Raw genomic sequence first — 25,303 nt, forward strand, 5'->3', positions numbered from 1 at the left:
TATATTTGACATACCTTTCCTTCTCGTCACGGTAGCCTCACTGATGACACAATGACACACAACATAGAGGAGACCCATGCCGAGGGAGGCGCTGCAGTGCCGGGAGCTGTCAGTCAATGTAGGGTGAAAGCTGGTTACTTGAGTGTTGAACCCTCCGCTGTCCCCATCAACCTGCCTTGAAAACGCGTTGCTTAGCTCGCACGCTGCACGCGTTCTGCACGTGTTTTTGAGAGTTTTGCGTCGCACGTGGTTATGATGTACACGCTTCTGTCCGCGTTTATAAGGATCTCCACAATGGAGGATTTTTTTCGTGGCAGCAATTTGGTAAAAGGGCAGCGTCTGTTCAGCCATGTAGCCGATGCGAAGCAAATTGTAGCAGACGACGCCGTCCACGTCAGAGCGAAGCGCGTTTCGCAAGTGAAATACGACGCTGTTTACGACGTGGAGTTAGAGGTGAATACAAATTTCTGTACATTCATAATTATTTACCTGTTTTATTTGGTTTCCTGTGTGTACTGTGCACTATATTTGTTTCTGGATGCATGGGTAAGCCCGCTTCTCGTGCTTTAGGTTAAGCGGCTCTTGTGCTGTGACTGCTATTAGTTAGGATACCTTAATTTACTAGCACCCACCTAAGTTATCGTGTGGTATATACATAGCACTTCAAAAATAAATGGTATATCTGGGGCTTCTTTCTTACCCACAAATAAAATTGACATCTACCTCGCGTGTCCTTCTTTGCATTATCATCCTTCTCATCGCGGGTACGAACAGCGTCCGTACCGTCATGAGCAGTGCCCAGCTTTCAGAGAAACTTTTTTGTGCGTCTAATCTGCAGGAGAAGAGTACATTGCTATAAAGGCATTTCATCTTGGTCACTACCGAAAATGCACTGTGTTGTCCGGGCTGCCCCTGCACACTCAGTAACAACTAGTTCACTGTACCTGCCAATGGACGTGAAACAACGGCTAATGCATCTTTTTCGTAGTTGTCGTGGTCGTGTCTACTCAAGCGGGAGCTTTGAATTTCCAGCGGCAAATGTAATTGTATCACTGGCATCTCTAGCGATTCTAAATCATTTGAAAGCGTGTCATAGACATCGGGGAAAACAGAGTTCTCTTCATCTTGCATTGCTGGGTTCTCTTGAGCAATACCTTGCGGCACAGCCTGCTCCACAAAATTTTATGCTGATCTGGCAACCCTCACAGAATGACGCTTCCACCTAAGCAAAATAAGGTTGTGGCAGAGATTAGATCATGCCACTCACAACAACCTTCATACGTTGGAGTTTGTTTTTTATTCAGATTTTGTACGGTGATCAATATTGAGAATATCTGTAGTGCGCCAGATAATAATTTTTTATCATCTTCAAGTGTAAAATGTACAAGAAGGCTGAAAATGAGCATACGTTTACAGGTTTTCCGTGATCCTGTTAGTAGCGCCCTACATTCACAAAATAAAACAAGTACAGCACATGAAACCTAACCCTATGAAAACATGCATGAGGGCAAAATGCCCCATTAAAAAAAAAACTAGCAATTGTGTCCATCTGTGTGCACAGAACCATGTCATACGAGAACTTCATGGAGACAGATACCTATGAAAACTTATTGATTGAACATTTTGCATTGTCTGTTGCTTGAATCATTTTTACTTTGTATGAAAACAATCAAAAAAGCAGTGTGCTTGTTACTAACCGCGTTCCAATCTTCCCCTAAAATGTGGCGGTGTGAAAGTGTCATAATTGTTCAAAACGCTTCTATTTTAGCTTTACTTGATAATTGCGCATACTCGGAACGAATTCTCGCTGAGCTTGAAGCCAGGAATCAAGAGTCCTCAGAAAATGCTTTAAAATGCATTGATAGGTATGCGCTTCAGTGCCTATGATACCTCTGCGCCGTTTATGCCGGAGGTGCACGTTTATTGTAAGCCGCTGGAAACACTGTCGGCACATACGACGGGTGCAGACTTGAGTCATTTTTGCAGTTTCCCACAAAATGTCTGCTACATATCATTGCCGAAGCTTTTGGCAATCACACACTTCCGTCAGCGCTGCCTAGATATAAACAATATATAACCACACATCACCAATACCACATGTGTACACAGCTTTAACTACTACGTCCCCAACAATATCAAATAATAGCGGCATAAATATATTTCTTCGCAATTTTTCAACATTGCTCTAAAGACGGAAGTTGAAAATATTATGATGATTTATACTTTTAAGATGGGGACGTGCATCTCCCAGTAACTCGATAGAGAAGAGGAACTGTGATGCAGGAATTAACACCAGTTATGTTGAATGCATTGTGCCCGCGCTAATTTTTATTAAAAATTGTCTTCTTACTTTTTTGAGCGCACTGCATTAATCAATTCCTGTCGTCTGCTTTTTTCGTACCATCGGATTGGGAATCGGTAGATTTTCACTGGTGGAGTCGACCCCTCCGTGTTTGCATGGCTATTAGGGAGTTTTAGTGCTGGGTACCCAAGCGGCTTGCGTACACAGGACGTTGGGGCGGCGGTATTGCGCATGCGCGATACCCCAAACAGATGCGTCGCAAGATCGCTGGGGCGATGGGGCCATGCGTCCGCCCGGCCATAAACACCGCTGCCACCACTGGCCTCCTAGCGGAGATAAGGTGCCCTTGCGCACATGCTGGCTCATCATGTTGCCCGTCACGTCACCCACCTTCACAACGAGCAAAGCCCAGACTGGCCAAAGCCACCACCTTGCCTTCTGAGTTTAAAGCACAATTATTATAGTAGCTAGCCACTATACAAATATTATGACACAAAAGCGCCAACAAATCTCAGACAGCATGAATCGGCCGCCTTGTCAGGTCCACCATTGCAGGAACTCTCGGTATTCGAACTGCGGATACTCTAGCTGTCGAGTTGAAATAAGCCAAAGTGCGAGCATCAATAGCGATTACATTGTTTCAGCCAGATTACCAAAGCTAGAATGGCCTGGAACATAGAAACTAAAAATACGCCAGCCCCCCGACCAGCTGAATAGATGGCGCCATCTAGCGCGGTCTAAGTGAACCATACAATCACAACATTGTTATTGCAGAAACGTTGTGCATTGTACGTCTGGAGCGAAAACCGTGCAGCGGCGTTATTACAAATGAATAACCTTTTTATTTATTTTCACCTCAAAAACATTACGCTTAAGCCAACATGTTCATGATTGTGGTTGCAAGAAGTGTCACAAGATGTCGACACTATCGTTACAGCAACCTTGTATTTTTCATTTTTTCGCTATAAAAAAGTGTCGTGATTTTGCTGCAACGGTGATTCATTACTATGTAAGTTAAATGCAGTATAAAGGCAGTTAGCATGATCATTTATGGTTTGCGAAAACGTAAGGGCATACATGTTTACGTATGATGAGCTCAAAACGTTGGAAGATGCACGTTCTGGTAGGACGGTAAACGCAAACTGCTATCCGGTAACACGTTAACGTAAAGAAGTATACGTACAAGCTAAAAGTTACACAGAGTTACACGTTACACCGTTGCTCTGTCGTCGCGCTTGTCGGACTACGACCGGCCGTCTGGAGTGCTTGGCATCGACGGTGCCGGCTTCAGTCGCAGGTGTGGCGCATACTAAAAAGCTTTTTTTTTTTTTGTTTCATGTTGATGACGGTCATATTATTTAAAAATGATTTATTGAAATTGGTTTACTTCTTGTCAATATGTAAGTTTATTTTAACATTTTAAATCATAAACATAAATAATACTTAAGCGACAATTAGGATCCATGGCGCTGCGAGCCTAATTGTCGCTTAAGTATTATCTCATCTTCATTCAGACCAGTAAACTTTGTGTTACTTTCATTTTTCTCAATTTTTTGTCATGATCAAGGCCCCGCCGCGGTGGTCTAGTGGCTAAGGTACTCGGCTGCTGACCCGCAGGGCGCGGGTTCGAATCCCGGCTGCGGTGGCTGCATTTCCGATGGAGGCGGAAATGTTGTAGGCCCGTGTGCTCAGATTTGGGTGCACGTTAAAGAACCCCAGGTGGTCTAAATTTCCGGAGCCCTCCACTACGGCGTCTCTCATAATCATATAGTGGTTTTGGGACGTTAAACCCCACATATCAATCAATCAATCAATGGCGCTGCGAGTGCGTGTGACCTTCGTGCGGCTTGAGTTTGTGTGCGCGCCTCTATAAGGCATTCCAGTTAGGTGTAGGTTAGGTACGCAACGCCGCGCGCCCCTAAGCCCGCAACGCCCCAAGAGCTTGCGTACCCAGCCCTAAAACGACACGGCAATAGTTCCCCTTTTTCTGTTGGGGCGACATCACGAAACGAGGGGCGTTTCACGTGCAGCGCGCGCTTCGCAAATGCGTGGGAGCTAAAGAGAGCGGTGGTGGTAGTCGTTAGAAGAGAAAATCACCTAACTTCTGCAGCCCGGTCAGGAGCACGGCGCAGTGCCTGAAAAAGGGAGCGGAAGGGTCGCTACACACTGCTAGTGTGGGCTTTTTCTGGCAGGGGAAGGGCAAGCGCTGGCGTCGGCAGGCAAATTTGAGCCGGTCTGGCACAGTACGCAAAGCGCGAGCTGCTGGGCTGGGTGACTGCTGCACTAACGAAACGTTGCGCGCCAGCATTCGCGAGAAGTGTCGTCTGCTCCGGCACCCTATACATGGCGGCAAGGAGTAGTTCGCGTAATGAGCGCTTGAGGCACCCTTTTATGAAAAAGGTCTATAACAGACTCTTGTTGAAAAAAACATGAAAAAATAGGTTTACTGGAATACAAATTTTTGGCATCTCCAAAGAAGCCCTACAGATTACCATACATTCCAATCCCAAAGACAGGATGGGGCTTTAGTAATTTTCATCAGCAGATACCACGTAACATTAGGATAAATGTAATCTAAAGCATGCGCAAGAATTGCAACCTTGTACTTTTTTAAGTTAGCCAATCATTCAGAAATCATGCTGAATACGTGTAAAAATCTCGTCGCCCAGGCATATGTTGAACAGTCGCGTATGCTTTATATAACCAGACGTTTACACTTGTTCAACGATGCCAACAGCAACATGGTTATTCCAACACAAATAAGGTAAGCGGATATTGTTGTTGTTGTTGTTGTTGTTCTCCTATTGTTAGTGGCGCATACCCACTGTGGGGGATTGGCCAAGAATCGAGTGGCTTTAAAATTTACTGTTCAGATTTAGAATGATGGAGGTATAACAGAAAGATTACTGATAGCCTAGGCAAGTGTGGTGCTTAATGTAATGCATACAAATATTTACGTAAACGAATTTATTCTTAGAATATAGCAATATTCTGATTTTATACGTATATAATTATGTGGACATGTTAGGATAATGAAACTGGTTAATTAGTTAACCTGTTAGTTTCATCAATATAGTCCCGGACGGCCGCGCATACTGTCCCATTGGAGAAACCAGAAATGGAAGCTCCAAAAGACAAAATGACAGGCAGAGATAAGTCCATACCAATACCACGCAAAGGTATTTCTAATAGGGTTTTTCGTAATGTGTTAAACCGCCTGCAGGTCAAAAAGAAATGGTCTATTGTTTCCAGTTCATGAAAGTATGCGCACAGTGGCGAAGGTGCCTGAGCAGACCTGTGTTTATAGAAATTTAGATTTGGTACCCGGCAACGCAGCCTTGTGATAGCTACTTCTTGTTTTCGAGTGCGGCAAAAGTCTCTTCGCCAGGGATATAATAAATGGCGATATTCTGTAGAGTTTGTTAGTGCTGAACCTTTAAAGACTTGCATAAGCGTATGTCTGCGGAATCGAGCAGCAGTCACATAAGCGGATGATGAACAGAGCGGTAGAATTGGTTCGCTGATTGACGACTTAGCTAAGGAATCAGCTATTTCATTCACAAACAAACCTTTATGTCCAGGCACCCAAACTAGTAGCGTTTTTGCTTGCGAGTATGGTGACTGTGGTTAGTGGTGCGTAGACCATAATCAGCAGATGTCGATGAAGCATAGAACTGACGCTAAGTCGACGTGAATCATGTGTCATAAGAGTTCATATGTGATGTTTATAAATTTGAATGGTCAGCAAGGCAACCAGAATTGCCATTTCGGCAGCAATAGTTTTTTTAAAATCAGTTTTTAGATTTAACGCAGCACTGTGGTACTGTACTTAATTTCCGCGCAGAGTGCTTGATCTTCATTCCAGCTGAGACCATAATATTACATTTTTACATTCAACGGGTCAACGCTGCCGGTTTAAGTTTTTCCTGGCGCTCTCACCCTTAAATTACAAATGCCTGTTCCTGCCGCTCCAGATTCAAGAAACTGTCAATAACCTAAGTCATATGTCCCCATACCACTACACGGGGTATGTTGGTATGTGCCACATATGTGTGGAGGAAAACGTTTGACAACGTATGTACGCAACGGCATTCGCAAGTTAATCTTGCTTTTATCTACAAGCTTATCCTAGAAATTTTCTTACTCCTAAATACTAGTTTTGGTTTACGCCAAGTAGTCTATATACGTAGTATATATTGTGGTATATGATATACGACGATATATACTACGTATGTGGCCCCCTTACCTATAGTAGACAAAAATTAGTGTGGGATATACTGCGATATATACGCACGTGGGCGGCTAGATAGATAGATAGATAGATAGATAGATAGATAGATAGATAGATAGATAGATAGATAGATAGATAGATAGATAGATAGATAGATAGATAGATAGATAGATAGATAGATAGATAGATAGATAGATAGATAGATAGATAGACATACAGACAGACAGATAGATAGATAGATAGATAGATAGATAGATAGATAGATAGATAGATAGACATACAGATAGATAGATAGATAGATAGATAGATAGATAGATAGATAGATAGATAGATAGATAGATAGATAGATAGATAGATAGATAGATAGATAGATAGATAGATAGATAGACAGACATACAGACAGACAGACAGATAGATAGATAGATAGACAGACAGACAGACAGACATACAGACAGATAGATAGATAGATAGATAGATAGATAGATAGATAGATAGATAGATAGATAGATAGATAGATAGATAGATAGATAGATAGATAGACAGACAGACAGACAGACAGACAGACATACAGACAGACAGACAGACAGACAGACAGACAGACAGACAGACAGACAGATAGACAGATAGATAGATAGATAGATAGATAGATAGATAGATAGATAGATAGATAGATAGATAGATAGATAGATAGATAGATAGATAGATAGATAGATAGATAGATAGATAGATAGATAGATAGATAGATAGATAGATAGATAGATAGATAGATAGATAGATAGATAGATAGATAGATAGATAGATAGTACGCAAAAAAAAACGTGTCGCATTTAAAAAGCAACGGCAAGACATGTAATTTTGCCTTATACTACGCCTCGCTTCTCTACTATTTGTTCGTGCTCTTTACATCGGTAAATTCTAGGCACCTGAGAAGAGCATAGCTAAATCATGAAAACAGGAAGTAAGTTTACACCCCAATACGTATACGAAAAAGAACGAGAGAGCTTTGTTTACCTGACTTGATCAAGCGTTGTTTTCCTTAGGATGTGGTGGTGGTGGTTTTGGGACGTTAAACCCCAGATATAAATCAAATTCTTAGGATGTTTTGGAGAATAAAGTAGGAATTACAAATGCACATCTAATGACTGTGATATAAGTGCAGTATTTAAAAATGCACTAAAAAGTAATGAAAATGAAGGAAAAGAAAGCTCTTCAAGTACACAGAGAGAAATAGAAACTGAAACAGAAAGTTGTTTGTTTTGTATTAGTGGTGACATCTTGTATAGGATGCTGTGGAACTAATTCACGTCCTGAAAAAAATTGTTCAGACGCACCGCATTGTAGCTATGACGGCGCGCTGTTGTTGCGCCCCGCAACTATGCGATTAACGCACTCTACCACGAATGGCGCTAATTCTGCGATAAGCAAGACTTTATCAATATGCCACAAATATTTCAAGCACCGCGTTGCAAAAAACGTGTTATGGAACAATGTTATGCCGATTGCGGCACGTTGAGATTGACTTTAATCGAAAGCTGAGCGTCAGGACTACATACGGTGCACTGAAGATTAATAGAGCCAGCTTAGTTTTACTGCAGTGAGTGTTTTTGTCTAGAAAAATGGGCCACTTTTCTTGTCGTTTTCTTAGACTCCCATTGTACAATGTTTAACTGCTCTGGGAACAAAATTGGAGCTTACCCCAACATTGTCGCTGCAGCCTTCTCTTCCGTTTAGGTTCCCAGACGCGCTCAGTCTTCTGCGTTTTTCAGCAATCACTTTCTACAATAATTATTTGAGAAAAACTCACTGGTTCCATTGAAATCGCGCTAGCTTCTTGCCGGGACCACTAGGGGCACTTTCTGTTATGTGTCCAGAAAAGCCGGATATGTTCAAGATAAGATTTTTGCAAGGGTAAGAAATAATCAGTGAGCATTCATATGTGACAATCGAAAATCAATGAGCTCAGTGTCTGCTCGTTTCGTTGGCATGTTTTTGACGCTGAGAATATTACTAATACTATTTGGGCGATCACACGCCCAGCAGCAAGTACTGCTGGACTCGAGCGTCAATGGACGTTGAAAACTTCATTAGCGGCCGCTGAAAGCCTAAATTTCTGTACTCTGTTTTCGTGTAGCTGGTTCCCATATATACATTTGCCTCTTCGACATAACTGTCGTAAATTATCTTTAAAAAAGAGTAAATGAATAAAAACCTGACTTCGTCGACGTTTTTCTAGGATAATTCATCATTTGAGCGTCATTATTTTTGTCCTGCATTTCTGACAAATCCTTTAAAGGCCTCCGAAATGGCGGGTGCGCGGCGTGTTTCCCTCCGGCTGTCCCAATAGTCGCGCTCCCAGCAAAGGCCACTAGTATCGCCTAGCGTGCATGGCTACCTCGAGAGGCCGCGGGTGCAGGCGGCGGCGGAGACCACGGCAGACAGCAGAGCACACGAAATCCCAGCATGCGCATGTTTCTTTTTTTTAAGACGATAGTCTTTCTTGGCAACCTTTGACGCAAAAATTTTGGTCTGTCTGTCTGTCTGTCTGTACACTTGTCTGTTTGTCCGCCCTTAACAGTACCCTAAACGGCATTAAAGTGGCCAAATTATACTCCAAACAGCCGACCCCATCACCAGCGCCCACTAATATTGCTCAAGATTCAGCATTAAAACTTGTTCGATTGTCAATTAAAAAAGAATTGCGCATATCTGAGGCAACATAACAACACGTCAATATTCTGTATGTGTGTCTCTTACTAGAAAAGACATGTATGAGTTCTTCTAAGTAGCATTGCGTTTATCACGCTGCGCTGACCATGCAATGTTTGCATGAAAAGGCCAGTGTTACCAACGCTTTGCTAAGACGACATGGTGGTGGCACCTACCCCGCTTTGCTTTCTACACCTTATCACCTCCGAGACAGGCACGCAGGGCGCGCGCGCTTCGTTTTCAGAACAGCCAGATAACGCTCATGTCTCACGTGTGACGTGACTTGATGCGCTCGTTCGCCTCCGCTGCATGCTTGAAGCACTCTAAAGCAGCACCTTCAGTATATCATTCACCAATTTGCTTGCGGAGATCATCAAATTAACGCTTTGTTTACTCTCTCCAGACGCAAGACTATAGTCTTTCGACGACATTTGCAGTGTAATATGTAGATATGGGGCCAATCTTTTTTTCGCTTATGAGCAAGAATTACTGCCACAATCACCTGGCTGGACTGAAGTAAAATATTTTTGTACTGCTCTTATTATGGATCTATTTACGAAGAGAAGCATGGCAACTGCTGCATTTTCCTGATAAGTAATTGTAAGGAGGTATCACTTGGTTTGTGGAAGTATTACTTCTTTTTCATTATAGTCCGTTTTGGCTCGGTGCTAAAGACCTCGGTTTGAAAAATATAAAGGCATTCTAGCATTCCTCATTTCTGGAGACTTGTATAGGGGAAAACTGGGCTAATTATTGTAGTTGAATCGTATTGCTTTCCAATCCTGACTCATATATTTACTGTTATATCGCGTACGGATATTTATGAGGTGGTCAACCGAAGCGCAGTTACGCTATAAATAACTTGGTGACCTGTTCATGTCACTCAAATAAGGTACGTGAGAAGTAACTTCGCCGAAATTTTGTATAGGGCTTCGATCAGCTGACCTGCATTCACTCTCCACGTTTTAACAGTGAAAGTGCCCGAGTTGCGATCGTCTCTTTTTTTCGTCATCTGAATTTTGGTTATGTTTTGGTAGCACAATGGCAATATCAGTGTCGTGTTCATTTACTGCACTTTAGACTACATACAAATCAAAGGGTCACGCATGTAGCATAACAGCGTATTTCTAAGGAAAACTATGTATTCGCCGAGGTAGACGACGTCCCCAGGATTCCGGCTCACGAGCAGGAGGCGCGCTTTCCCGCATGGTGGGGGCGGGGCCCCGCGTCATGCTATGAGACCGCAGAGCAAAACGATAATAACTCCTCTCCCTTTTTGATTTTCTCATTGCTTTCAGGGTTTCAAGTAGCAGCTGTATGAACCTTTCTTCTGCTGGAGTTACAGTATCGTAGTTTCAATAGTGCGAGTTCCCTACCTTATTAAAAGATAATGCACAGCGCCTATGGGCGCTCTCGGAAATATCGGCTGTTTTACCGCATTTGAATCGCTGCCCTGGAGACGTGCTTGGAGATATCCAATTGCTTTCTGGGATTTAGGTACTGGCATATGTCTAGCTTATTATGGTACAGATCGTGTTTGAATTGCGTGGTAAAAAAAAAGTTTCCTGACCAGTTTTGTTCATGGTGCGACAGCCGTCAAGCCCTTGTAGCTCCACCTAGCGTAGAGGTGTTGTAATATATGGTGCCGCGTAAATAATAAAATACGGTACGCGTAAAAAGAGAGGATTTTTATGGAAGGCACATTAATGACCCCGTGAAACAATATTTAGGGTTCGTTGACGTGAAGATCGATAGTATGCCACATTGATAGGATATTTTAATAAAGACGAAGTGCGCGTTTCCGAAAATTCAGTGTATGTACCACATAGACACCCTAAATTTATGGCAAATTCTTGAGTTCTACAGCTTACATGGTAATTACAGTTATCCACTAATTGGTTAAATAGTGCTAATTAACTAACTAATCTCTGGTTAGGCTTTGAAATTGCGAGTAATATTCACCGGACACGATATTATGGACGGTGGTATAAACTCGCCGTGCGCACCGCTTAAATCTGGCATAACTCAGGGATCCGTCCCCGGGTCTCTTTTCTTTCCGGTTTATATCTCAATAGTTCCACCCATGACATTCCAGCAAATCTAAAGCTTTTTGCAGATACCTGCGTGCTACGGTAGTTAACGCTTCCCGCAATCAGGTTCTTTTAAATAACTCTTTATCTAAGATTCACGATTGGTGCACAAAATGACAGATTACCTTTAACGCGAGAAAAGATTCGCGATAACCATAACCCGCAAAACGCTCCAATAAATTTCTTATATACAGCATAGGCAATCAATTCTTGTCCTTTGTCTCACCGTATACGCACCTTGGTCTTGTCATCACATCTGATTTAAGATGGAACGAACATGTGTCCTATATACTGAGAAAGGGGCTTTGAAAATACTGGGCTACCTAAGACGGGCACTCCTTAGGCATGCAGCGAACCGAAATGACCTCATGTGAAACGTACGTAATACCAATACAATAATATTCATCGGCTGTCTGGGACCCGCATACGCAAGCTAACATAGATAAAATTGAATCAGTACAGTGAAATATGTAATATTCATTTTCAATGCCCAAAAGTAAGACATATCCGTCAGTTCTTCTGGAAAGCGCTAAACTTGAAACCCTGGAATGGAGACGTTGTCACGAAGTAACGAAGCTGTTCTATCTCATATATAATGATAAGCTGGCAATACAAAAAACTAATTATGTCGAATGAATCTTGCGCCACGAAACGCATGCCTCCAATCTTGAAAGAGTGACTGAGCCCCTATATACAGGTACATTTTTCCCCCGCACAAGCAGAGAGTGGAACAATTTACCACCAGAGATTCTTGAAAGTGTCGATCTCAACTAGTTTCTTCGTGTGTTAGCTCTTTCACATGGCTCATAACTACACATTCATATATATTACAGTGCGCTTCATGTTAATACCCGTCTTGATCAGACTGATTGCTTGAGGTTGAAGGCTTCGCTTCTACATGATTCTTCAATGTTTCGATTCTGCAAAGTCTCGCTTTTTAATATTGGCGACTTTATGTTTGCTACAGTTGGTATTTGAGTTCTTTTTACTTTTTACCCTAACAACATAACCTAGTGAGCACTGTTTTTATAGTTTTTGTTTTGCGTTTGGAATTGCGGACCGTATTTCATGTCGTTTCTTTTTTTCTTTTTGGTTATGAATAATTGCGCTTTCGTTCAAAACTATCTATACTGCTGTATCTCCTACACATTGTTGCGTCCACTGCACCACACACCCCTGCCCAAAGGCCGGCACTTGACTGGCAGTTTTTTTCTAAGAAAATAACAAATCTATAAATAAATCAAGCCACTTCCTCTTTCTTGTTACACGACTCTCCAACTTTAACAATATAAATTTAACAAAAATGTTAATGGAAGTAAGGTAAAATAGAAAGACATAACGCTGAAAGGCGGGGAGGTTAATTTTTTTAAAGAACAAATAACCCTATTTTCACTGTGTTATGATCACGGTAGCAGGAATAACAAGTGTACGTAACAGGCAACTGAGCTTATCACTTTCAAAAAGGCATTTGTGCGCAGCATGGTCCGAATGGTCCGAGCGCTGGCTTTTGAGTCCGCTGTGGGCCATGAAAGGAATGAGGAGCACAAAGGAGAGGCAACCAGTGTGCGGGCCCTCTGATTGCCCCGACAGTCAGTAGGGAGTTTTAGTGCTAGGTACGCATTCTCTTGGGGCGTTGCGGGCTTGGGAGCGCGCGGCGTTGCGTGCCCAACCCATACCCAACCAGTGGTGCAATTATATACAAATTCCAAATCCGGACGGAGGCGGTCTGTCAGTGACGTCAAAAAATGGGCGGTCCGCAGCGGTCGCGAGGACGAAGGGAAGTGAACAGCCAATGAGCGAAATGAAGCCTCGCGTCATCATTTTGACGTGGCCTTGGGGACCGTATAGCAAAGTGAAAAGTCTTTGTAACGTGTTGAAAAATGTTTAACTACTATTAATCATTATCAAATTGTGTTGGCACAAGTTTTCAAACGTTTATTAAGGAATACGGCACCATATAAACGTATTTTTCTCATTATTGTTTTGAAGTAACGCTAAATTTAGCGGGACGGTACGTGGTGGCGTTAAGTACAACCCCGTTTCAAGAAGTTACTGTTTTCATATCTCCCCCACTATACAAACCTAAACGGCGCAACTTTCGAAGTTGTTGGCTCAGTCGAGCGCAATCGTGGCGGAGGTCAACTGTACCAGTAGTCAACAGCAACAGCGGCTCATCGGCGTTATCCGAGGCTCAGCGCGCGCTGGTGCTCACCTTTATGGACGAACATCCCCAGCTCGTGGCAAATGCCATCGAGCTGCGGCAAGGCGTCACCGTCGCCGAACGGCGGCGGCTGTGGCAAGAGCTCAGCGACGCGCTGAACCATGAAGTGCCTGCGCAGGAATGGCAGGCTTGGTGGCGCAGGCCGGTGCACGAGGCCCGCCGTGACACCGCCGCCATCAGAGACGCACAAACGTGAGTGACCGTCGAATGGCACGGGCAATTTGTTCTGTGACATTAGTGTATATTTTCAGGGGCACTGGAGGGGGTTGGCTGCCTGGCTTCCACAGCCGGGTTCTACAGTTGACTGGAATGACAAGCTTCAGTGGCGTTTTTGGTCTCACCTATCAACAAGTAAGCACTCTGCCGCCGCAGTATCACGGGTTCCTGAGCGGTACCATGACAGAGTTTGATATCTGAAGGGGTGCCTTTAGCGGAACCTTGTTAAACGGGAATAAAGCGCACGAGAAAGTAATCAAAAGTGGGTAGGTTTAACTAAAATCTCAGTTTGCAGCCCTTGCAGTACAAGGGGTATTAATTTATCATAAAACACGCAATGACTGCGGGCAAGTGCATGCACTAAAATGGTAATACATGACATCAATGGCCACTGAATAGCTGCAGAACATTTCCGCAGATGTTTAGTACTTAAGGTTGCAAAATAGCCAGAGTAACGAATACCCACTTTCTGAAAGATCATGCTTACTACACTTTCCAGCAGGCGAATGTTCCCACTGCTGCAGTGGAAACGGATGTGGAGGCCACTGAAGCGGCTGTAGATGGCAGTGACACAGTAACACGCAAGCATCTGAGAACTTAGTGCTTTATTGAGTGCAGGACTGGAACCTTGAGCAGGGCGACAAGGTGCTCAAGGTGAGTAGACCCTTTGTTTACATTTTACATAAGGGGCATAAGCATTCTCCATGTTCTATTATGATGACTGAAACCAACTTGGGCTGTAAACAAGAACCATGCATTGTATTGAGGGCATGGTATCGGGTATCTGCAATGATTAACTGCCGGGCAAAAGGTTGGTTAGCCCTGGGGCTCTTTCATGGTGAGAGATGCATTTGAGGACATTAATAAAGAGCAGTTTCAACAAATGTTTGTAGGTCCGCACGAGGAGGGCATAGCTTGTACACAAAGCTTCAAACTTTCAAAGGATGCCATCAGGCCAGTTGATCTTCAACTGAGGGGAAATTGTTGTGCCCATTACAATTCTTGGCAGCAAGAGCAGCTTCCAGCCACGAGATGGTTAAGGGTTTGCCGGCAGCTCACTTAAACATTTACACCATGACGATTCATCGCAGGTGCTGTGGGAGATGAAAAATCAAACACCCGCATCGCTTCTGCAGCACGGCGTGTGGCAGCGGCACAGGAGAAGGCGGCAGCGGCACAGGAGGGCACTGGCCATGGCTGAGGGCTTTCTGTGAGAAAGGGATACGTAGTTTATTTTAATTTTTCGTCATGTGTTCAATGTTTTTTCTTGTCATCATTCATTAATGATTTGTCGGTTTCAATGTGTTTAGGTGCTGCTGTTCATGTTCAATTTTATACGCTTCGGGAGACATATACATAGTTTAGTTTGTTTTTCGCCATGTTTTCAACTTTTTATCATTCATAATTGGTTTAGTGTTTTTGATATGTTTACGTGTTGCTGTTCATGTTCTATTTTATTCGTTTTTTTTTGCATTTAGTAAATATTACTAGATTTAGGTTAGCATTTACTTTGCACAAGGAGTGCAGCATTTTTTATGTTCGATATATGCATTTCTAAATGTATGTTCGAGCTGTTCTAGTGGCAGTGTTTTTTACCCACATTTCAAAGGTGTCTAGTCATTCACACGGAGACCACAAGTGTATAGTTGACATTTTCTGTTAATGTTTCTCTGATATTTGTATTGTCCCACTGTGTTTTCTAGCTCACTGTGATTTTTATTCAGCATTACCACATAGTGTAGTAATGTGATATCTTTTTGCATCACACTGTTTTGCAGTTCACTGTGATATTTTCATTTCAGCACAATGAGGCTAAGATGCAACAACTACATTCTGAATCTTGTTTGGGAGCGCTAAGCTAGTAAGTGGTCATCTCGCACAGTTTCACAAAAGAAAATGGTCATCACAGCAACATGCCAGCGATTGATTTCATCTAGTTTTCATTGTAAACGACTCTTTGCGGGAATAAATTTCGAACGTGGTATGGTTTGGGAGCCGCGAGATGGCTGAGCGAATGCTGTATGTTATCAAAACAACTCGCCTGTTGTTTGCCGTCTTGATTTGCGTATTTTTTAGCATTGCAGCATGACTGCAGTCGTGAATTCAAATTAGATGTTATTTTAACATTCACACAATGTTTAGGACAATGAGCAAAAAAACAGCACAACTTGATGAGCACAATTGCTCGTCAAGTCGGGCGTGCACAATTGAATGCTTGTAGTCAGTCACTATGAGAAGATATGGACTTATGTATCATGTGTTCATACAACATGTTACTAATGGAATCTCGATTTTTATGCGTTCTGGTGAAAAGAATTTTGAGACGTTGCTGCATTGTTCGCACAATTTTGTGATAGCAACATTCAGCACAGAGTGCCGCTCATATATGCTTGCTCCAATCTAGTCTGTTGTGACTGTGATCGCTAATATGGAAAAGGGTGTTTCTGTTGCATATTTCATGTGCCATTTAAAGAAAATGGTGCATTTTGACATTGCCACCTTGCTTCATATTGAAGCAAAAGTAAGTACTTTGTGTATTCAAATGTGGCAAACAAAGCCCTTTCATGTCTAGATGCACTAGAATAAGTGTAAATAAATTATGTGTGAGATATGAAAACATGAAAACTCACCGTTCCTGTGTACTTCAAAGAAGGCCCAAGACAGCGCTGCTGCCGTCTCTGAGCAGCACGTTGCGTGGTGTGAGCATATGGCTCCCCCTTGGCTCTCCATCGTCATCCTCAGCTGGTGGCATGTCCACGACATACTCGTCCAAGGTCCAGTCGCCTGCATGCAACGCAATGTTGTGGAGAGCAAAGCAAGCATACATGATTTGCGCTGCCCGATCGGGGTTGTAGAGCATCGTTCGAAAGTGCTGCAAGCAGCGGAACTTGCTTTTCAACACGGCGATACACCTTTACACAACATTGTGCATGGATGCGTACTCCTTGTTGTATCGGCCTTCGGAAGTGTTGCACGGTTGACTGCCAAGGACTGGAATTAGGAGCCATGGCTTGAGGGGATAGCCTGCGTCTCCTGCAATGTAAGCGTAAAAGCTGAGTGCTCTGCCCAGATAGTACACATTAATACTTACCAAGCATGCAGATATTCGTCAGGCTGCAGATGTGCAGCTAGGCGTGCACGCAGTGGGTTGTGTTCCCACACCCAGGAGTCGTGGCACGAATCTGGGAATCATGGGTCTATGACAATTATGCGCAGCCATGCTTTGCACATCTGCGATGAGGAGCGATATAAAATAGTACTGCATTTATACTCAGAATAAATCCCTTTTTTTCTACGCATATGCAGGAAAGAATGCGTACTAGTACAGTCATTGGTACAAGGAGCTTCACTTAGAAGTAAACACAGGGTTGATTGATTGATTGATATGTGGGGTTTAACGTCCCAAAACCACTATATGATTATGAGAGACGCCGTAGTGGAGGGCTCCGGAAATTTAGACCACCTGGGGTTCTTTAACGTGCACCCAAATCTGAGCACACGGGCCTACAACATTTCCGCCTCCATCGGGAATGCAGCCGCCGCAGCCGGGATTTGAACCCGCGCCCTGCGGGTCAGCAGCCGAGTACCTTAGCCACTAGACCACCGCGGCGGGGCAAAAAAAACACAGGGTGTAGCACACTGAGGAGGGGGGAGGGTGGGGACAACGACCCCACCTCTGCTGTACACATGGCTACGACTTCCACTGAATGATCGATAAGTGAAAAGCTACCCGTTGCTCTTGGGAAAGAACACTCGTAAATACCAAAGCCAGCTCGTGCAATTGTGATTGTAAGCACTTTCGTGTTGCAAATCCTTCCCTGTCGTGTATATACTTCTGCTACGTCTGCTGCCCATATTACCGATTACCTCTAAAATGCACAATTCAATTGCGTATGCATGCCAGTGCAAAAACGGCAACTGGCTCACGCACAAAACACTTGCCACTTATTATTACCGAGGCCTTGCGAGCCACCATCTAGCTCGCACCCAATTCTCTGCAGGTTCTTTTTCATTCGTTGCATTATTACTTTTTCCAGCTTTGGCGTCACAACTGAACAATTGCTCCGAAGGGCGAGTAATAAACGATCCTAACAGTACTTACGATCATGACGTTCAGGACATAATAGCCCCTTCTGGACATGAAGCTCGCCGTGTCGGCCAGTCTGAATCCCTCTGGCTTGCGAATGGCGACCAACGTGCCGTCGACACACGCCAGCACGCCTGGGATGCAACCACGTCCTGCAAACTCCGCCTTCGCCTCATCCTTGGCAACTGTGGTCAGTGGGAAGTCCACCACCCTTTTTCTAGCAGCCACGGTAATGATCGCCTCCGTCACCTCGTGGATGGTGTTGCTCACCGCCGGCTGAGACATGCCGATGTGTTCCTCGCGACCAATGCGAAAAATCGCAACGCGCACAACACCTTTCTCTCTGTGGAAAGGCCACTGGCTCGCTGGCATCCGATGATAGGGTCAAGTTCGTCGCACAAGCTACGCACTGTTCGTTTGGACAGACGAAAACATTGCCGGAACTCTTCTTCGCTGAACTCTTCAAATGCATCTTTTACCTCGCGTCGTCGCCTCTGCTCGGTTAAAGCTACCGCACAGGCAAGGCGAAGTACCGTGTCAGTGGGAAACGCCATGTTGTCTGAGTGCCCCGGTGCCGAAAAGTCGCGCATTTTTTCCATTTCAATCCAATTCAGGCCACCTTGCAGCCATTTCAATCCATCCGGTTGCTTTCGGACAGTCTCTCCGACCGTTCCATCGCCTTTCTCCAAAAACCAAAAAAAAAAAGAGTCACGTGACACCCCAGTCTACGTCACTCATAACGTCACAGCATTCGTCACAGCTTGTATGGGCCAATCGCGTGCGACTCAATGGAAGAGACCGCCTTTGTCCGGATTTGGAACTTTTACATAATTGCGCCAGAGAATGCCTTTTAGTTGGCGCCGCAGTGGCACGCACGCAAACGCAAGCCGCACGAAGTTCACACGCGCTCGCAAAGCCATAGCGTCTTCTCGCGTAAGTATTATCACAGTTCCTTACTCTCTGGTATTATTTAAGTATTTTTATGATTTAAAATGTTAAATTAAACATACATAGTGATCAGTACACTTTTTTATTGTGTACAGTAATCTGGTATACGCAAAAAAGTGAAAAATACAAGGTTATTGTAACGACAGTGTTGTCATCTTGTGACACTTCGTGCAACCACAGTCATGAACATGTTAGCTTACGCGTAATGTTTCTGAGATGAAAATGAATAAAAAGGTTACTCAATTGTAATATTGTCGCTGCGCAGTTTTTGCACCACATGTACAATGCACAATGTTTCTGCAATAACAAAGTTGTGTTTGTCTGTTTCACTATCGCCGCGCTAGATGGCGCCGCCTATTCAGCTGGTCGGGGGCTGGCATATGTCTTTTAGTTTCTATGTTCCAGGCCATTCTAGCTTTGGAAATTTGGCTGAAACCGTGTAATCGCTCTAAGTGCTCGCACTTTGGCTTATTTTAACTCGACGGCTGGAGTCTCCGCAGTGCGGATACCGTGAGTTCTTGCGAAGGTGCACCACGCGGACGCATGGCCCCATCGCCCCAGCGATCTTGCGACGCATCTGTTTGGGGTTTCGCGCATGTGCAATACCGCCGCCCCAACGTCCTGCGTACGCAAGCCGCTTGGGTTTCCAGCACAAAAACTCCCTAGTCAGTCCCCGGGCGCGCGGCGTCAAGTATCGTGGGGGGGAGGTCAGGTGGAGGGCAGGGCGCATCCCTGCAGCTGGCTGGAAGCGGGAATGCATGGTCTAAAGCCCCTTTATGGGTTTTTCGGTAGATGACGCGATGGAGGGGCTTTAGCTTCAAGAAGTCAAAATCTCCTGCCGATTTTTTTTCCATGGGCGCCGTTCATTCGGGCATTCTATGAAACTGGCGGGCGACCCCTGGTTGTTCTTTGTGCAGTTACTCATTGATTGATTGATATGTGGGGTTTAACGTCCCAAAACCACTAAACGATTATGAGAGACGCCGTAGTGGAGGGCTCCGGAAATTTAGACCACCTGGGGTTCTTTAACGTGCACCCAAATCTGTGGAGTTACTGGCAACGCAAGGCGTTTTCCTTATGTGGTATGACCTTTCAAGGTGGTTCTGGCAGAATGGCTGAGATGTGTGTTCGCAGCTCGCAAAAAACATGATATTCTCAGGTACCTGGCCTGTCTGGCTCGTTGCAAGTTGCTTGAAAAAAAAAAGTGTGCAATGCGCCGCTGTAATGACCCGTACTTGCAAAAGTACGTTTTAGCTCTACGACGTAGCGTTTGGCCTGTCCGTTTGTGGCTGGGTGGTTCGAAGCAGATTTCACCACTGTTATGCAGTTGCCACTCGTAGGATTTCTGTATTTTGGCTGACACGAATGCGATTCCGTTGTTTCAAACCACCTTGTGAGTAATTCGAAAGTTTCGAACAACAAGCGCAGGAAATCGATGACATCTGTCGATGTTGTTTTGTTCAATTGGTGAATTTCAACCCATTTACTGTAGCCATCTGGAATTACCAAGAATGTGTGCCAAGGTGTGCTCGGTCTGCCCCAGTCCGGTGCTGGAGCTCGCGTCGGAGCGCGTTGATTTAGGAGGCGGGCTGTGCACTCTGCAGCTATCTCAGTGCCCTTGCCGAATCCCGGCCACCACATGTAGCTGCGGGCGCACTTCATTGTGATCACGCCTCGGTGTCCGGCATGAATGAGAGCCATTTCTCCTTGTCGAAGTGGGCCATGAATGACAACACGTGATCCTATTTGATACAATCACAATGACAGTTGAACACCACTGCTCTCTTGTTAAAAGCGTTGAAGTTCTCATTCTTGAAGTTTTGAACTCTGCCCTCCATCAGGGCGTTGTACAGCTTGAACAATGTTGGGTCACCTTGCGTGGCCATTGTGACTTCGTTGACCGTTAGTGGGGGGGGGGGGGGCTTGGTAGCACTTCGAACATGAGCACGCAGCCAACTTGAGGTGTATTCTCAATGGTTTTGCTGAGGGGCAGCTCAGTGCGTCAGTTTTAGACAGTACACGACGTCGTAGTCTTATGCTGACACCTTAATGCCCTATCCGATCATACGAGGCGGAAATGACTGTGCAATCTGCTTCTGGGGCTCTAGAATACTCAGGAGTGGCCTGTGATCAGTCAGAACAGTCACATGTCTGCCCGCGATGTACTGATGAAAATGCGTGGCTCTATAAACGACGGCCAGTTCTTCCCGATAAACCTGAGAATAATTTAGTTCCACAGGGGCTAGCGTGCGGGAAGCGAATGCTGCAGAGTTTTCCAGTTAGTTTTAGTTTTGTTCCACTGCAAAGAGTTCCAGAGCACAAACAAAAGTTCCTTAACGGTTCGTAATGGTCTTATTCTTCTTCAAAACATGAAAATTAAATTACCTATACAAACATAAGATTTTTCCTTCAAGAACCCGGGACTGGACTAAAATGAATTACAACGTTCCTAAGGGAAGCGCTAGTAGCTTTACAGTGAGTTCGTAACCAAATAACGCAAACCAGTGCTTTTCGTAGTTATCGTGTTTGATTCTCTGAAGAGTGAATTAGAAATATTCTGAACAGGCTCAATGTGTGTGTGTGTGTGTGTGTGTGTGTGTGTGTGTGTGTGTGTGTGTGTGTGTGTGTGTGTGTGTGTGCGTGTGCGTGTGCGTGTGCGTGCGTGTGTGTGTGTGTGTGTGTGTGTGTGTGTGTGTGTGTGTGTGTGTGTGTGTGTGTGTGTGTGTGTGTGTGTGTGTGTGTGTGTGTGTGTGTGTGTGTGTGTGTGTGTGTGTGTGTGTGTGTGTGTGTGTGTGTGTGTGTGTGTGTGAATAGTGGAAGCATGATCTGAAAAGCCGCCTGTCATCGAGGCTATTCTCATATATGCGCGACTACTGTTCTGATCAAGCAAACTTCTGGGCGGCATGTGTGAAATTCATACGAAAGCCCGCTTGAATAAATGCAAACGTCTATGGTTCACACTTTTTTTCGTTTTCCAGAATGTTTGGACACACCTGAACTTAGGAATGCCTGTCCTAAAATAAGCACTGATTCTTTGCCCTCAGATATGCAGGATGTTGCTCACGTTGCATGACCTCAGTTGTTCCGGATCGCCAAGTTTTCCCGTTAAACGTTAAACGATGAAAATAATTCGTTTCTGCTCAGGAACGAAATAATTAATGACGTTTCAACTACGTTTTCGTTCCGGTCAAAAACATCATTTTTTTCGTTTTAGTTCTTTTGCGACACTGGGCTATCGCTTCTTCTCTGCCTTGATCGTCAATCTGGAAAAGCACTGCACAGACGTCGTAGCGTGAAGCGTCACACGCCAGAAGCAAAGGCCAGTGTCTCGTCATAGTGACTGGGCCTCACACTGTCATGCCAAGGCGCGTCTTTGGAGGGATGCACACTTGGACTTCTGTGACACAAAGCAGCAAGTGCTGACCGGTCTCAGATCACAGAAATATTGCACAATGCTCCTCAGGAGGTCATTTCAGCACGAAGACGACTTGCGCTGCACAAAAAGACTTAAAGTCTGTGCATGAGAAAGCCAGCCATGTTTACAGAAAACTCAATCTGCAGTATTGGAACGAATGTCTCATACAAGAAAGTCGCATGAAGAGGCCTCGCTGCGCGCAGGAAATAGAGCGAAAGGTTACATCACCAACTGACATCGAAGACATGGGTGCCGCTGAACGGCGGACAGAACTACTGGCAAATGATACTTCTGCCAAAGTCAAATCACTATCAAAACTGAGCCAGATGCTTCACAAGAATAGGATAGCAGCGCAAAACTTGTGAACGAACTGAGTGACTTGGAAAGCCGCTGTTTCCTGGGATAATCACTTGACCAGTGATTACATGTGGGCGATCATTATCATTGATCACATGTGGGTGATCATTAGTGATTACATGTGGGCGAGATTTGTTATGCTTTAGCTTTTCGGGTGACACAAAAGTATCTCCACGCCTTCACATCGACCACTGTTGCTAAAGTTAGTCGTACACAAACACAAGTCGGATTGCTTGAATGCTTTCAATTATTTTTCGTAGTATCAACTTTTTAGACAAGCACGCTCCATGAATGACGATGGTACGAACGCAGATCACAGCAGCAATTCAACTATACATAGTTTAAATCTGCTACTTCAGGTGCTTATTAGTAAAGCAAAACACACACACACACACACACACACACACACACACACACACACACACACACACACACACACACACATGTCTGTGTTTCTCACACAACATATCCGTGTCTTGTTTTGAAAAAACTGTGGCTTTCCGTTTCCAACACGTTTCAAACGCCGTAAACGAATACTGAGGAGATTGTTCCTAGAAAGCTGTTCAAGTTTCTTGGCGTGTTGTATATGTGCCAGGATTCGCGCAAGGACCTTTTTCCGAAATTCCTCTCTGTTTCTAGAACAGAAAATCTGTAGAAATCGATCATATGATTGGGCTGCTCAAGGGTTCTGCAAAAGCGCCGTGTCGCACTTCTGCCTTCCTGAGGTCATTCTTAAGTTGGCGTAATCTTAACAAGTGGGCGCGAAAGTTTGTTGCTGCCCGGCAAGACGCACTTTAGCGCTCAGCGGCTGACTTCCATGTCGGCAACGCCAGTCCAAGCCTGTCGGCCGCTCCACGGGCTATCTGAACGGAAACATTCTCTTTTGCCTACGTATAGCTGGCTGGACACTCTGAAAACGGCAACTTGCAGACTACTCGCTAGGGTTGCTTTTTCCTTCGGCCGTGGTAGCAAGCGGGTGAGCATCGAAGCAGGCTTGCGAACCACCTCGAACCCTGATTTTCTGAGTATCGCGGAGAGCTCTTCACTGGCGCCCCACACATACGGGAGGACAAAGCGCTTGGTTGGCTTCAATAATTTTTCGCCAGTGGGGTGACCAGAGAAAGAAGGTTGTCGCGTAGTGTGTCTTTCACGGATCCCTCTACACGGTGCAGTGGTCGTTCTCTCAATACACGTCGTGACGCCTACTTAGAATAATAAAAACACACGCACAAACGGAAAAGAAACAAAAGCCATCTAAATACACAACGCTGGGTAATATTTTTGTCAGTCTACCTCTCGAGGGGGCTTCACAGAAGTGTAAAAAGTGAACATTCCCGTTGATAAATGTAAAACCTGGTTGCTGAGATGTATTAAAACTGGTAAGCTGACTGAAAAAAAAATGTTAGGAGTGATTTATGCTGTCGTTTACCATCATTGAAAAAATGCCATAGGTAAATATTGTGTTACTGTGTTGCTTCCGTGCACTAAAACTCAGCTATTGCTCCAGTAGTTGTAACACAATACGATGGGTGTAAAGCTATACAATGGCACCAAACGTGAGCACCAGCTTTCTTTTTCCTGGAAGGAAAAATAAAAGCATATCGCTGCCAGTAACGACCTCACGTTAGTAACTAATCAAATAATATCAATCAATAACTGATTTATAGACTGAAACAACATGTTCTGCATCACTTTTTTTTCTTGGCTACAGCATCATTAGTGTTCATGCCATTGCCATGTTTACACATACATCAGCGAGGCTATTGAGTAGAAAGGTGGATTATCATCAAGATTTTCTTATCTAATATAGGCAATAATTATGGTGCATTGACTCGTCAATCGCAAAGCTAAGCTCTGAATTCTGACAATATCCGGGCGCGAGAGGAAACACCATATACTTGAGATGTACACGTAAATAAACAGTGCGGGTTTAAAATTGCTTTTAAGATAAGCATGTTAGCCCTTACATCGTACGCCAATGAACCCATTCGATAGCTGCTTTATTGGTGCACAGGCCTTCGACACATATATCAACAATGCGGATATCATTGCACATTCAACTATCTGTTGCATAAAGCACTTGTAATGTGCGCAATAACACTATGAAATTTACTTTCACATGTCGCGATGAAATCTCACCAGATAAGGTGTTACATAAATAATTTATTTATTACAATTTTTAATATATCAAGGTGATTAAAATATGCTAAAACACAGAAACAATTGATTTAGGTGTAGCAATTTTTTTGTAAAACACGTGATGCTGCGTAATCTGAAGTTGCGAACCTCATTAATAAATGTACTCAAGTAGCAGTGCAAAAACAATCAGGGGCACGCTGTCCCTTGAAGCAGTCATGGATTCGAAGAAGAGTTTACGGAACTATGCTGGGTACCTTACAAATTAAGACGCCTCCAATGAGATGACAGCAAATTAGATGCTAACACTAAATTAAAGAAAGGTCTACAAAAGTCGCTCCTCCAGCTTACACTGTAACTGTGCTGTCCGTCCTGAGTGTCTGGTGTGTTTTTTTGTTTTTTCTATGGAACTATACTCAGTTTCTTATGTACATTTACGCCAAGAATAAGCGCTACAAAAAAATTACAAAGCAAAAGAGCTTCCCCTAGGGATAACTGGACAGTACAATTTCGGAGCGTTTACCATGTGGTTGCCAAGCATATTCATTTCCTACTCCATGACTATAGTGTGTTGAACATATTATTTATTATTAC

General features: G+C 44.1%; 1 long non-coding RNA gene across 1 annotated transcript; it reads right to left on the minus strand.

Moving 5' to 3' along the window:
• Positions 1-16,598: 16,598 nt before the first annotated feature.
• Positions 16,599-17,954, minus strand: LOC142777266 (uncharacterized). Its single transcript, XR_012887998.1, has 3 exons — positions 17,869-17,954; positions 16,858-16,948; positions 16,599-16,799 (listed from the first exon to the last, which is right to left on the minus strand). It is a non-coding gene; the product is annotated as an uncharacterized LOC142777266 (long non-coding RNA).
• Positions 17,955-25,303: the final 7,349 nt, after the last annotated feature.

Source organism: Rhipicephalus microplus, chromosome X (assembly GCF_043290135.1).
Source record: "Rhipicephalus microplus isolate Deutch F79 chromosome X, USDA_Rmic, whole genome shotgun sequence".
In the NCBI taxonomy this organism is placed as follows: Eukaryota; Metazoa; Arthropoda; class Arachnida; order Ixodida; family Ixodidae; genus Rhipicephalus; species Rhipicephalus microplus.